This window comes from Glandiceps talaboti, chromosome 10 (genome assembly GCF_964340395.1).
Source record: "Glandiceps talaboti chromosome 10, keGlaTala1.1, whole genome shotgun sequence".
In the NCBI taxonomy this organism is placed as follows: Eukaryota; Metazoa; Hemichordata; class Enteropneusta; family Spengelidae; genus Glandiceps; species Glandiceps talaboti.
In genome coordinates this window covers 23,910,048-23,926,009 of record NC_135558.1, presented here as the reverse complement: position 1 = coordinate 23,926,009, position 15,962 = coordinate 23,910,048, and positions in this window count along the sequence as shown.

Sequence of the window (15,962 nt, the reverse complement as noted above, 5' to 3'; positions counted from 1 at the left end):
CTCAATGTAATTTATTAGTGCCTATCAGTAATTATGTATTTACACAAGAACATAACAAGTTATTAGCACCAATGGGCACAACCTGGAAGGGGCTGTAAGGATGACGCATACCCACCCTTGTGTGTGTGGACCGTCCATCCATGGGTCTGTATGCCAGACACCATCAACTCGAATTCAACCAACCTTGACTAGTATGTTCAAATCAAATAGCTAAAATACTGTAACTCAACTAACAATGTAGAAAGTCCAGTCAAGTGTCTATACCCATTGTTGTCAGAGGTAAGCTTTCTTTACATGCATTGACCTTGACTTCCACCTTCAAGGTCATATAGCAGAATGCTCCTCAAGTTTGGCAGTTTGTACCCTACATCTTCAAGATTAAATATTAAATAAATTACTCAACAGCTGTGGGGTAAATTCAAACCACTTTGTGTTGTGTGCAGACATTGGTATCTTGTAGGACTAGACTATAAGGTGGCCATATGGATGAGGATGTGTTATTTATTTTGGATTTTGGATTTATAAAACATGGCTTCCTAGAAAAATCGATATCAAACAACATTTGCCAAATCCTTGTTTGTAACTCAAATTGCAAATCATAATATAACAGAACCCCATGGCCTCGCAGTGGATGGTAGGGTATACAGAACCCCATGGCCTCGCAGTGGATAGTAGAGTATACAGAACCCCACGGCCTCGCAGTGGATGGTAGGGTATACAGAACCCCATGGCCTCACATGCAGTGGATGGTAGGGTATACAGAACCCCACGGCCTCGCAGTGGATGGTAGGGTATACAGAACCCCATGGCCTAGCAGTGGATGGTAGGGTATACAGAACCCCATGGCCTAGCAGTGGATGGTAGGGTATACAGAACCCCATGGCCTCACAGTGGATGGTAGGGTATACAGAACCCCACGGCCTCGCAGTGGATGGTAGGGTATACAGAACCCCATGGGCTCACAGTGGATGGTAGGGTATACAGAACCCCATGGCCTCGCAGTGGATGGTAGGGTATACAGAACCCCATGGCCTCGCAGTGGATGGTAGGGTACACAGAACCCCATGGCCTAGCAGTGGATGGTAGAGTATACAGAACCCCACGGCCTAGCAGTGGATGGTAGGGTATACAGAACCCCATGGGCTCACAGTGGATGGTAGGGTATACAGAACCCCATGGCCTCGCAGTGGATGGTAGGGTATACAGAACCCCATGGCCTCACATGCAGTGGATGGTAGGGTATACAGAACCCCACGGCCTCGCAGTGGATGGTAGGGGTATACAGAACCCCATGGCCTAGCAGTGGATGGTAGGGTATACAGAACCCCATGGCCTCGCAGTGGATGGTAGGGTATACAGAACCCCTTGGCCTAGCAGTGGATGGTAGGGTATACAGAACCCCATGGCCTAGCAGTGGATGGTAGGGTATACAGAACCCCACGGCCTCGCATGCAGTGGATGGTAGGGTATACAGAACCCCATGGCCTAGCAGTGGATGGTAGAGTATACAGAACCCCACGGCCTCGCAGTGGATGGTAGGGTATACAGAACCCCATGGCCTAGCAGTGGATGGTAGGGTATACAGAACCCCATGGCCTCGCAGTGGATGGTAGGGTATACAGAACCCCATGGCCTCGCAGTGGATGGTAGGGTATACAGAACCCCATGGCCTCGCAGTGGATGGTAGGGTATACAGAACCCCATGGCCTCGCAGTGGATAGTAGGGTATACAGAACCCCATGGCCTCACATGCAGTGGATGGTAGGGTATACAGAACCCCATGGCCTCACATGCAGTGGATGGTAGGGTATACAGAACCCCATGGCCTAGCAGTGGATGGTAGGGTATACAGAACCCCATGGCCTCACATGCAGTGGATGGTAGGGTATACAGAACCCCATGGCCTAGCAGTGGATGGTAGGGTATACAGAACCCCACGGCCTCGCAGTGGATGGTAGGGTATACAGAACCCCACGGCCTCGCAGTGGATAGTAGAGTATACAGAACCCCATGGCCTAGCAGTGGATAGTAGAGTATACAGAACCCCATGGCCTAGCAGTGGATGGTAGGGTATACAGAACCCCATGGCCTCGCAGTGGATGGTAGGGTATACAGAACCCCACGGCCTCGCAGTGGATGGTAGGGTATACAGAACCCCATGGGCTCACAGTGGATGGTAGGGTATACAGAACCCCATGGCCTCGCAGTGGATGGTAGGGTATACAGAACCCCACGGCCTCGCAGTGGATGGTAGGGTATACAGAACCCCATGGGCTCACAGTGGATAGTAGAGTATACAGAACCCCACGGCCTCGCAGTGGATGGTAGGGTATACAGAACCCCATGGCCTCACATGCAGTGGATGGTAGGGTATACAGAACCCCATGGCCTAGCAGTGGATGGTAGGGTATACAGAACCCCATGGCCTCGCAGTGGATGGTAGGGTATACAGAACCCCATGGCCTAGCAGTGGATGGTAGGGTATACAGAACCCCATGGCCTCACATGCAGTGGATGGTAGGGTATACAGAACCCCATGGCCTAGCAATGGATGGTAGGGTATACAGAACCCCACTGCCTCACATGCAGTGGATGGTAGAGTATACAGAACCCCATGGCCTCACATGCAGTAGATGGTAGGGTATACAGAACCCCATGGCCTCGCAGTGGATGGTAGAGTATACAGAACCCCACGGCCTCGCAGTGGATGGTAGAGTATACAGAACCCCACTGCCTCACATGCAGTAGATGGTAGGGTATACAGAACCCCATGGCCTCGCAGTGGATGGTAGAGTATACAGAACCCCACGGCCTCGCAGTGGATGGTAGAGTATACAGTATATTTTCACGAGTGATTGGGTTTATTCTGCCATCGTATTTCACGAGCGATAGCAAGTGAAAATACAGCAAAATAAACCGAATCATGAGTAACTGAGAAAAGGACAAACATCACTGCGTAATGATTTAGGTCACCAAACATCAGCTGGTAACCTTTTGACACTGTCCTATTGTTATGCAAATTTGTCGTTTACACTGTAAATAGTAAGTTCGTCCATGTTTGCAAGAGAATAACGGACATATTTCTGAATTGATATGATATGATATGATATGATATATATTTTATTATCCGATCAAAAATAAGTACAATACAAACGTAAATACAGGAAAAGCAAACTAGATCGGATAACAGGAGTCAGAAAATAGCTATGCTAATCGTGTCTGACTCCTGGCCAAAGTAAATAATGGTACAAGTTTAGAGTGCAAATAAATATACAAAAAGTAGCTTTACCCTTAACCCCCTCCCCTCACCACCCCCCTATATATACGAGTGCCATAATGAAAAGAAGTCATATATTACATTAGAACTGTACAATGTTATATTACATACTCTTTTAGTAATTTAAAATCTTTACATAGTGATGACTTGAATCGCTGCCTTCGTGGTTCATTTCTTGTGCTGTGTTGTATTGAATTCCATGTAACTGCACCTGTGTATTGACTGTTTACCATAGAATGTTTTCACAGTAGGTACGCATAAATTATTTTGTTCTTTTTGTCGTGTATTGTACTCATAGTTTAACACATTGCAGTATTCATCAACAGAGTGTGGTAAGTTATTGTGCAGCAAATCATAAACAAAGGTACTGACCAAAAACCTGTGCAATTTATGTACATCAAGAGTTTCTAGAGTGTTGAAAAGTGGTGAAGAATGGGTCATGGACTGGCGATGTGTGATTGCTCGCACAGCCATTTTTGGAGCTAGTAAAATACAATTCAAATAGGAGGAAAAAGTGCTTCCCCAGACTTCTATACCGTACGTTATATGTGGTTGGACGAAAGTTTTATATAGTAAAATAAGTATATTTTTGGGTACAAAGTCCCTAAGTTTATAAATGATTCCTATTTTTTTCCTAATAGTCTTATTGACAGCGTCAATGTGCATAATTCCATAAAAGATGGTTATCAAAGACGATGCCAACAAAAGATGCACAATCAACTTGCTCGATAACGTTACCATTAATGCACATGGTTCCACTAATATTCATTTCTTTTCTATGGCCTCTAATAAACATGAATTTTGTCTTTTTCTCATTAATACTTAGTTTATTTGCAGTACACCAATCTATCACTTTTTCAAATTCGGTGTTCACTAATATTAACTCGCCAAATCCTTTGAAAACTGACTGGAAGGTACACTTACTTGTATAGTAGTTTCATCATTTTTATCCTTTATTTTCTAATCACTATCAATAGTGGTGGCATTCGCATCTGGTTCAGAGGCAGCTGACACAATCTGTGTAACTGTGTAAGCTGCAGATGTGTGACGACAGTTGGCAAATCTGTGGTCAGATATCAGTTTAAAATTACATATGTGCTTATCTACTTCATCTGTGTTAATATGTGCCTATCTACTTCATCTGTGTTGATATGTGCTTATCTACTTCATCTATGTTGATGTGTGCCTATTTACTTCATCTATGTTGATATGTGCTTATCTACTTCATCTGTGTTAATATGTGCCTATCTACTTCATCTGTGTTGATATGTGCTTATCTACTTCATCTATGTTGATATGTGCCTATCTACTTCATCTGTGTTGATATGTGCTTATCTACTTCATCTATGTTAATATGTGCTTATCTACTTCATCTGTTTTGAGATGTGCCTATCTACTTCATCTGTGTTGATATGTGCCTATCTACTTCATCTATGTTGATATGTGCCTATCTACTTCATCTATGTTGATATGTGCCTATCTACTTCATCTATGTTGATATGTGCTTATCTACTTCATCTGTGTTGATGTGTGCCTATTTACTTCATCTATGTTGATATGTGCCTATTTACTTCATCTGTGTTAATATGTACCTATCTACTTCATATATGTTGATGTGTGCCTATTTACTTCATCTGTGTTGATATGTGCCTATTTACTTCATCTATGTTAATATGTGCCTATTTACTTCATCTATGTTGATATGTGCCTATTTACTTCATCTATGTTGATATGTGCCTATTTACTTCATCTGTTTTGAGATGTGCCTATCTACTTCATCTGTGTTGATATGTGCCTATCTACTTCATCTATGTTGATATGTGCATATCTACTTCATCTATGTTGATATGTGCCTATTTACTTCATCTATGTTAATATGTGCCTATTTACTTCATATATGTTGATGTGTGCCTATTTACTTCATCTATGTTGATATGTGCCTATTTACTTCATCTGTGTTAATATGTACCTATCTACTTCATCTGTTTTGAGATGTGCTTATCTACTTCATCTGTGTTGATATGTGCCTATCTACTTCATCTATGTTGATATGTGCCTATTTACTTCATCTATGTTGATGTGTGCCTATTTACTTCATCTGTGTTAATATGTGCCTATCTACTTCATCTATGTTGATATGTGCTTATCTACTTCATCTGTGTTGATATGTGCCTATTTACTTCATCTGTGTTGATATGTGCCTATTTACTTCATCTATGTTGATATGTGCCTATCTACTTCATCTGTGTTGATATGTGCCTATCTACTTCATCTGTGTTGATATGTGCCTATCTACTTCATCTATGTTGATATGTGCCTATCTACTTCATCTGTGTTAATATGTACCTATCTACTTCATCTGTGTTGATATGTGCCTATCTACTTCATCTATGTTGATATGTGCCTATCTACTTCATCTGTGTTGATATGTGCCTATCTACTTCATCTGTGTTGATATGTGCCTATCTACTTCATCTGTGTTGATATGTGCCTATCTACTTCATCTGTGTTAATATGTACCTATCTACTTCATCTGTGTTGATATGTGCCTATTTACTTCATCTGTGTTGATATGTGCCTATTTACTTCATCTATGTTGATATGTGCCTATCTACTTCATCTATGTTGATATGTGCCTATCTACTTCATCTGTGTTAATATGTACCTATCTACTTCATCTATGTTAATATGTACCTATCTACTTCATATGTGTTGATATGTGCCTATTTACTTCAACTATGTTGATATGTGCCTATCTACTTCATCTGTGTTGATATGTGCCTATCTACTTCATCTGTGTTGATATGTGCCTATTTACTTCATCTATGTTAATATGTGCCTATCTACTTCATCTGTGTTGATATGTGCCTATATACTTCATCTGTGTTGATATGTGCCTATTTACTTCATCTATGTTGATATGTGCCTATCTACTTCATCTGTGTTGATATGTGCCTATCTACTTCATCTGTGTTGATATGTGCCTATCTACTTCATCTATGTTAATATGTGCCTATCTACTTCATCTGTGTTAATATGTGCCTATCTACTTCATCTATGTTGATATGTGCCTATCTACTTCATCTGTTTTGATAGGTGCTTATCTACTTCATCTATGTTGATGTGTGCTTATTTACTTCATCTGTGTTGATATGTGCTTATCTACTTCATCTATGTTGATATGTGCTTATCTACTTCATCTATGTTGATATGTGCTTATCTACTTCATCTATGTTGATGTGTGAGTATTTACTTCATCTGTGTCGATATGTGCTTATCTACTTCATCTATGTTGATGTGTGACTATTTACTTCATCTGTGTTAATATGTACCTATCTACATCATCTGTTTTGAGATGTGCTTATCTACTTCATCTGTGTTGATATGTGCCTATTTACTTCATCTATGTTGATATGTGCCTATTTACTTCATCTATGTTGATGTGTGCCTATTTACTTCATCTGTGTTAATATGTGCCTATCTACTTCATCTATGTTGATATGTGCTTATCTACTTCATCTATGTTGGTATGTGCCTATTTACTTCATCTATGTTGATATGTGCCTATCTACTTCATCTGTGTTGATATGTGCCTATCTACTTCATCTATGTTGATATGTACCTATCTACTTCATCTGTGTTGATATGTGCCTATTTACTTCATCTGTGTTGATATGTGCCTATGTTGATATGTGCCTATCTACTTCATCTGTGTTGATATGTGCCTATCTACTTCATCTGTGTTGATATGTGCCTATCTACTTCATCTATGTTGATATGTGCCTATCTACTTCATCTGTGTTAATATGTACCTATCTACTTCATCTGTGTTGATATGTGCCTATCTACTTCATCTGTGTTGATATGTGCCTATCTACTTCATCTGTGTTGACATGTGCCTATCTACTTCATCTATGTTGATATGTGCCTATCTACTTCATCTGTGTTAATATGTACCTATCTACTTCATCTGTGTTGATATGTGCATATTTACTTCATCTGTGTTGGTATGTGCCTATTTACTTCATCTATGTTGATATGTGCCTATCTACTTCATCTATGTTGATATGTGCCTATCTACTTCATCTGTGTTAATATGTACCTATCTACTTCATCTATGTTAATATGTACCTATCTACTTCATATGTGTTGATATGTGCCTATTTACTTCATCTATGTTGATATGTGCGTATCTACTTAATCTGTGTTGATATGTGCCTATCTACTTCATCTGTGTTGATATGTGCCTATCTACTTCATCTATGTTGATATGTGCCTATCTACTTCATCTGTGTTGATATGTGCCTATCTACTTCATCTATGTTGATATGTGCCTATCTACTTCATCTGTGTTAATATGTACCTATCTACTTCATCTGTGTTGATATGTGCCTATTTACTTCATCTGTGTTGATATGTGCCTATTTACTTCATCTATGTTGATATGTGCCTATCTACTTCATCTATGTTGATATGTGCCTATCTACTTCATCTGTGTTAATATGTACCTATCTACTTCATCTATGTTAATATGTACCTATCTACTTCATATGTGTTGATATGTGCCTATTTACTTCATCTATGTTGATATGTGCCTATCTACTTCATCTGTGTTGATATGTGCCTATCTACTTCATCTGTGTTAATATGTACCTATCTACTTCATCTGTGTTGATATGTGCCTATTTACTTCATCTGTGTTGATATGTGCCTATTTACTTCATCTATGTTGATATGTGCCTATCTACTTCATCTGTGTTGATATGTGCTATCTACTTCATCCTTGTTGATATGTGCCTATCTACTTCATCTGTGTTGATATGTGCCTATCTACTTCATCTGTGTTAATATGTGCCTATCTACTTCATCTGTGTTAATATGTGCCTATGTACTTCATCTGTGTTGATATGTGCCTATTTACTTCATCTGTGTTGATATGTGCCTATTTACTTCATCTATGTTGATATGTGCCTATCTTCTTCATCTATGTTGATATGTGCCTATCTACTTCATCTGTGTTAATATGTACCTATCTACTTCACCTATGTTAATATGTACCTATCTACTTCATATGTGTTGATATGTGCCTATTTACTTCATCTATGTTGATATGTGCCTATCTACTTCATCTGTGTTGATATGTGCCTATCTACTTCATCTGTGTTGATATGTGCCTATCTACTTCATCTATGTTAATATGTGCCTATCTACTTCATCTGTGTTGATATGTGCCTATCTACTTCATCTGTGTTGATATGTGCCTATTTACTTCATCTATGTTGATATGTGCCTATCTACTTCATCTGTGTTGATATGTGCCTATCTACTTCATCTATGTTGATATGTGCCTATCTACTTCATCTATGTTGATATGTGCCTATCTACTTCATCTGTGTTGATATGTGCCTATCTACTTCATCTGTGTTAATATGTACCTATCTACTTCATCTATGTTGATATGTACCTATCTACTTCATCTGTTTTGATATGTGCCTATCTACTTCATCTGTGTTGATATGTGCCTATCTACTTCATCTATGTTAATATGTGCTTATCTACTTCATCTGTGTTAATATGTGCCTATCTACTTCATCTATGTTGATATGTGCTATCTACTTCATCCTTGTTGATATGTGCCTATCTACTTCATCTGTGTTGATATGTGCTTATCTACTTCATCTGTGTTAATATGTGCCTATCTACTTCATCTGTGTTGATATGTGCCTATTTACTTCATCTGTGTTGATGTGTACCTATCTACTTCATCCTTGTTGATATGTGCCTATCTACTTCATCTGTGTTAATATGTGCCTATCTACTTCATCTATGTTGATATGTGCCTATCTACTTCATCTATGTTAATGTGTGCTTATCTACTTCATCTGTGTTAATATGTGCCTATCTACTTCATCTATGTTGATGTGTGCTTATTTACTTCATCTATGTTAATATGTGCTTATCTACTTCATCTATGTTGATATGTGCCTATCTACTTCATCCTTGTTGATATGTGCCTATCTACTTCATCTATGTTGATATGTGCCTATCTACTTCATCTGTGTTAATATGTGCTTATCTACTTCATCTGTGTTAATATGTGCCTATCTACTTCATCTATGTTGATATGTGCCTATCTACTTCATCTGTGTTAATATGTGCTTATCTACTTCATCTGTGTTAATATGTGCCTATCTACTTCATCTATGTTGATGTGTGCTTATTTACTTCATCTATGTTGATGTGTGCTTATTTACTTCATCTATGTTAATATGTGCTTATCTACTTCATCTATGTTGATATGTGCTATCTACTTCATCCTTGTTGATGTGTGCCTATTTACTTCATCTATGTTAATATGTGCTTATCTACTTCATCTGTGTTAATATGTGCCTATCTACTTCATCTATGTTGATATGTGCTTATCTACCTCATCTATGTTGATGTGTGCCTATTTACTTCATCTGTGTTGATATGTGCTTATCTACTTCATCTGTGTTAATATGTACCCATCTACTTCATCTGTGTTGATATGTGCTTATCTACTTCATCTATGTTTATATGTGCTTATCTACTTCATCTATGTTGATATGTGCTTATCTACTTCATCTATGGTGATGTGTGACTATTTACTTCATCTGTGTTGATATGTGCTTATCTACTTCATCTATGTTGATGTGTGACTATTTACTTCATCTGTGTTGATATGTGCTTATCTACTTCATCTATGTTGATATGTGCCTATCTACTTCATCTGTGTTGATATGTGCCTATCTACTTCATCTATGTTGATATGTGCCTATCTACTTCATCTATGTTGATATGTGCTTATCTACTTCATCTATGTTGATATGTGCCTATCTACTTCATCCTTGTTGATATGTGCCTATCTACTTCATCTGTGTTAATATGTGCCTATCTACTTCATCTATGTTGATATGTGCCTATCTACTTCATCTATGTTGATATGTGCCTATCTACTTCATCTGTGTTGATATGTGCCTATCTACTTCATCTATGTTGATGTGTGCCTATTTACTTCATCTGTGTTATTATGTACCTATCTACTTCATCTGTTTTGAGATGTGCCTATCTACTTCATCTATGTTGATATGTGCCTATCTACTTCATCTGTGTTGATATGTGCCTATCTACTTCATCTATGTTAATATGTGCCTATTTACTTCATCTGTGTTGATATGTACCTATCTACTTCATATGTGTTGATATGTGCTTATCTACTTCATCTATGTTAATATGTGCTTATCTACTTCATCTATGTTGATGTGTGCCTATTTACTTCATCTGTGTTAATATGTACCTATCTACTTCATCTGTGTTGATATGTGCCTATCTACTTCATCTATGTTGATATGTGCTTATCTACTTCATCTATGTTGATATGTGCTTATCTACTTCATCTATGTTGATATGTGCTTATCTACTTCATCTGTTTTGAGATGTGCCTATCTACTTCATCTGTGTTAATATGTGCCTATCTACTTCATCTATGTTGATGTGTGCCTATCTACTTCATCTATGTTGATATGTGCCTATCTACTTCATCCTTGTTGATATGTGCCTATCTACTTCATCTATGTTGATATGTGCCTATCTACTTCATCTGTGTTAATATGTGCTTATCTACTTCATCTGTGTTAATATGTGCCTATCTACTTCATCTATGTTGATATGTGCCTATCTACTTCATCTGTGTTAATATGTGCTTATCTACTTCATCTGTGTTAATATGTGCCTATCTACTTCATCTATGTTGATGTGTGCTTATTTACTTCATCTATGTTGATGTGTGCTTATTTACTTCATCTATGTTAATATGTGCTTATCTACTTCATCTATGTTGATATGTGCTATCTACTTCATCCTTGTTGATGTGTGCCTATTTACTTCATCTATGTTAATATGTGCTTATCTACTTCATCTGTGTTAATATGTGCCTATCTACTTCATCTATGTTGATATGTGCTTATCTACTTCATCTATGTTGATGTGTGCCTATTTACTTCATCTGTGTTGATATATGCCTATCTACTTCATCTGTGTTAATATGTACCCATCTACTTCATCTGTGTTGATATGTGCTTATCTACTTCATCTATGTTTATATGTGCTTATCTACTTCATCTATGTTGATATGTGCTTATCTACTTCATCTATGGTGATGTGTGACTATTTACTTCATCTGTGTTGATATGTGCTTATCTACTTCATCTATGTTGATGTGTGACTATTTACTTCATCTGTGTTGATATGTGCTTATCTACTTCATCTATGTTGATATGTGCCTATCTACTTCATCTGTGTTGATATGTGCCTATCTACTTCATCTATGTTGATATGTGCTTATCTACTTCATCTATGTTGATATGTGCCTATCTACTTCATCCTTGTTGATATGTGCCTATCTACTTCATCTGTGTTAATATGTGCTTATCTACTTCATCTATGTTGATATGTGCCTATCTACTTCATCCTTGTTGATATGTGCCTATCTACTTCATCTATGTTGATATGTGCCTATCTACTTCATCTGTGTTAATATGTGCTTATCTACTTCATCTGTGTTAATATGTGCCTATCTACTTCATCTATGTTGATATGTGCCTATCTACTTCATCTGTGTTAATATGTGCTTATCTACTTCATCTGTGTTAATATGTGCCTATCTACTTCATCTATGTTGATGTGTGCTTATTTACTTCATCTATGTTGATGTGTGCTTATTTACTTCATCTATGTTAATATGTGCTTATCTACTTCATCTATGTTGATATGTGCTATCTACTTCATCCTTGTTGATGTGTGCCTATTTACTTCATCTATGTTAATATGTGCTTATCTACTTCATCTGTGTTAATATGTGCCTATCTACTTCATCTATGTTGATATGTGCTTATCTACCTCATCTATGTTGATGTGTGCCTATTTACTTCATCTGTGTTGATATATGCCTATCTACTTCATCTGTGTTAATATGTACCCATCTACTTCATCTGTGTTGATATGTGCTTATCTACTTCATCTATGTTTATATGTGCTTATCTACTTCATCTATGTTGATATGTGCTTATCTACTTCATCTATGGTGATGTGTGACTATTTACTTCATCTGTGTTGATATGTGCTTATCTACTTCATCTATGTTGATGTGTGACTATTTACTTCATCTGTGTTGATATGTGCTTATCTACTTCATCTATGTTGATATGTGCCTATCTACTTCATCTGTGTTGATATGTGCCTATCTACTTCATCTATGTTGATATGTGCCTATCTACTTCATCTATGTTGATATGTGCTTATCTACTTCATCTATGTTGATATGTGCCTATCTACTTCATCCTTGTTGATATGTGCCTATCTACTTCATCTGTGTTAATATGTGCCTATCTACTTCATCTATGTTGATATGTGCCTATCTACTTCATCTATGTTGATATGTGCCTATCTACTTCATCTGTGTTGATATGTGCCTATCTACTTCATCTATGTTGATGTGTGCCTATTTACTTCATCTGTGTTATTATGTACCTATCTACTTCATCTGTTTTGAGATGTGCCTATCTACTTCATCTATGTTGATATGTGCCTATCTACTTCATCTGTGTTGATATGTGCCTATCTACTTCATCTATGTTAATATGTGCCTATTTACTTCATCTGTGTTGATATGTACCTATCTACTTCATATGTGTTGATATGTGCTTATCTACTTCATCTATGTTAATATGTGCTTATCTACTTCATCTATGTTGATGTGTGCCTATTTACTTCATCTGTGTTAATATGTACCTATCTACTTCATCTGTGTTGATATGTGCCTATCTACTTCATCTATGTTGATATGTGCTTATCTACTTCATCTATGTTGATATGTGCTTATCTACTTCATCTATGTTGATATGTGCTTATCTACTTCATCTGTTTTGAGATGTGCCTATCTACTTCATCTGTGTTAATATGTGCCTATCTACTTCATCTATGTTGATGTGTGCCTATCTACTTCATCTATGTTGATATGTGCCTATCTACTTCATCCTTGTTGATATGTGCCTATCTACTTCATCTATGTTGATATGTGCCTATCTACTTCATCTGTGTTAATATGTGCTTATCTACTTCATCTGTGTTAATATGTGCCTATCTACTTCATCTATGTTGATATGTGCCTATCTACTTCATCTGTGTTAATATGTGCTTATCTACTTCATCTGTGTTAATATGTGCCTATCTACTTCATCTATGTTGATGTGTGCTTATTTACTTCATCTATGTTGATGTGTGCTTATTTACTTCATCTATGTTAATATGTGCTTATCTACTTCATCTATGTTGATATGTGCTATCTACTTCATCCTTGTTGATGTGTGCCTATTTACTTCATCTATGTTAATATGTGCTTATCTACTTCATCTGTGTTAATATGTGCCTATCTACTTCATCTATGTTGATATGTGCTTATCTACTTCATCTATGTTGATGTGTGCCTATTTACTTCATCTGTGTTGATATATGCCTATCTACTTCATCTGTGTTAATATGTACCCATCTACTTCATCTGTGTTGATATGTGCTTATCTACTTCATCTATGTTTATATGTGCTTATCTACTTCATCTATGTTGATATGTGCTTATCTACTTCATCTATGGTGATGTGTGACTATTTACTTCATCTGTGTTGATATGTGCTTATCTACTTCATCTATGTTGATGTGTGACTATTTACTTCATCTGTGTTGATATGTGCTTATCTACTTCATCTATGTTGATATGTGCCTATCTACTTCATCTGTGTTGATATGTGCCTATCTACTTCATCTATGTTGATATGTGCTTATCTACTTCATCTATGTTGATATGTGCCTATCTACTTCATCCTTGTTGATATGTGCCTATCTACTTCATCTGTGTTAATATGTGCCTATCTACTTCATCTATGTTGATATGTGCCTATCTACTTCATCTATGTTGATATGTGCCTATCTACTTCATCTATGTTGATGTGTGCCTATTTACTTCATCTGTGTTATTATGTACCTATCTACTTCATCTGTTTTGAGATGTGCCTATCTACTTCATCTATGTTGATATGTGCCTATCTACTTCATCTGTGTTGATATGTGCCTATCTACTTCATCTATGTTAATATGTGCCTATTTACTTCATCTGTGTTGATATGTACCTATCTACTTCATATGTGTTGATATGTGCTTATCTACTTCATCTATGTTAATATGTGCTTATCTACTTCATCTATGTTGATGTGTGCCTATTTACTTCATCTGTGTTAATATGTACCTATCTACTTCATCTGTGTTGATATGTGCCTATCTACTTCATCTATGTTGATATGTGCTTATCTACTTCATCTATGTTGATATGTGCTTATCTACTTCATCTATGTTGATATGTGCTTATCTACTTCATCTGTTTTGAGATGTGCCTATCTACTTCATCTGTGTTAATATGTACCTATCTACTTCATCTGTGTTGATATGTGCCTATCTACTTCATCTATGTTGATATGTGTCTATTTACTTCATCTATGTTGATATGTGCCTATTTACTTCATCTGTGTTGATATGTGCCTATCTACTTCATCTGTGTTGATATGAGCCTATCTACTTCATCTGTGTTAATATGTACCTATCTACTTCATCTATGTTGATATGTACCTATTTACTTCATCTGTGTTAATATGTACCTATCTACTTCATCTATGTTGATATGTGCCTATCTACTTCATCTGTGTTAATATGTACCTATCTACTTCATCTATGTTGATATATACCTATCTACTTCATCTATGTTGATATGTGCTTATCTACTTCATCTATGTTGATATGTGCCTATCTACTTCATCTATGTTGATATGTGCCTATCTACTTCATCTATGTTGATGTGTGCCTATCTACTTCATCTATGTTGATGTGTGCCTATCTACTTCATCTGTGTTAATATGTGCTTATCTACTTCATCTATGTTGATATGTGCCTATCTACTTCATCTGTGTTAATATGTACCTATCTACTTCATCTGTGTTGATATGTGCCTATTTACTTCATCTGTGTTGATATGTGCTTATCTACTTCATCTGTGTTGATATGTGCCTATCTACTTCATCTGTGTTGATATGTGCCTATCTACTTCATCTGTGTTAATATGTGCCTATCTACTTCATATGTGTTGATATGTGCTTATCTACTTCATCTATGTTAATATGTGCCTATCTACTTCATCTGTGTTGATATGTGCCTATTTACTTCATCTGTGTTGATATGTGCTTATCTACTTCATCTGTGTTGATATGTGCCTATCTACTTCATCTGTGTTGATATGTGCCTATCTACTTCATCTGTGTTGATATGTGCCTATCTACTTCATATGTGTTGATATGTGCTTATCTACTTCATCTATGTTAATATGTGCCTATCTACTTCATCTGTGTTGATATGTGCCTATTTACTTCATCTGTGTTGATATGTGCCTATCTACTTCATCTGTGTTGATATATACCTATCTACTTCATCTATGTTGATATATACCTATCTACTTCATCTGTGTTGATGTGTGCCTATCTACTTCATCTGTGTTGATGTGTGCCTATTTACTTCATCTATGTTAATATGTGCTTATCTACTTCATCTGTGTTAATATGTGCCTATC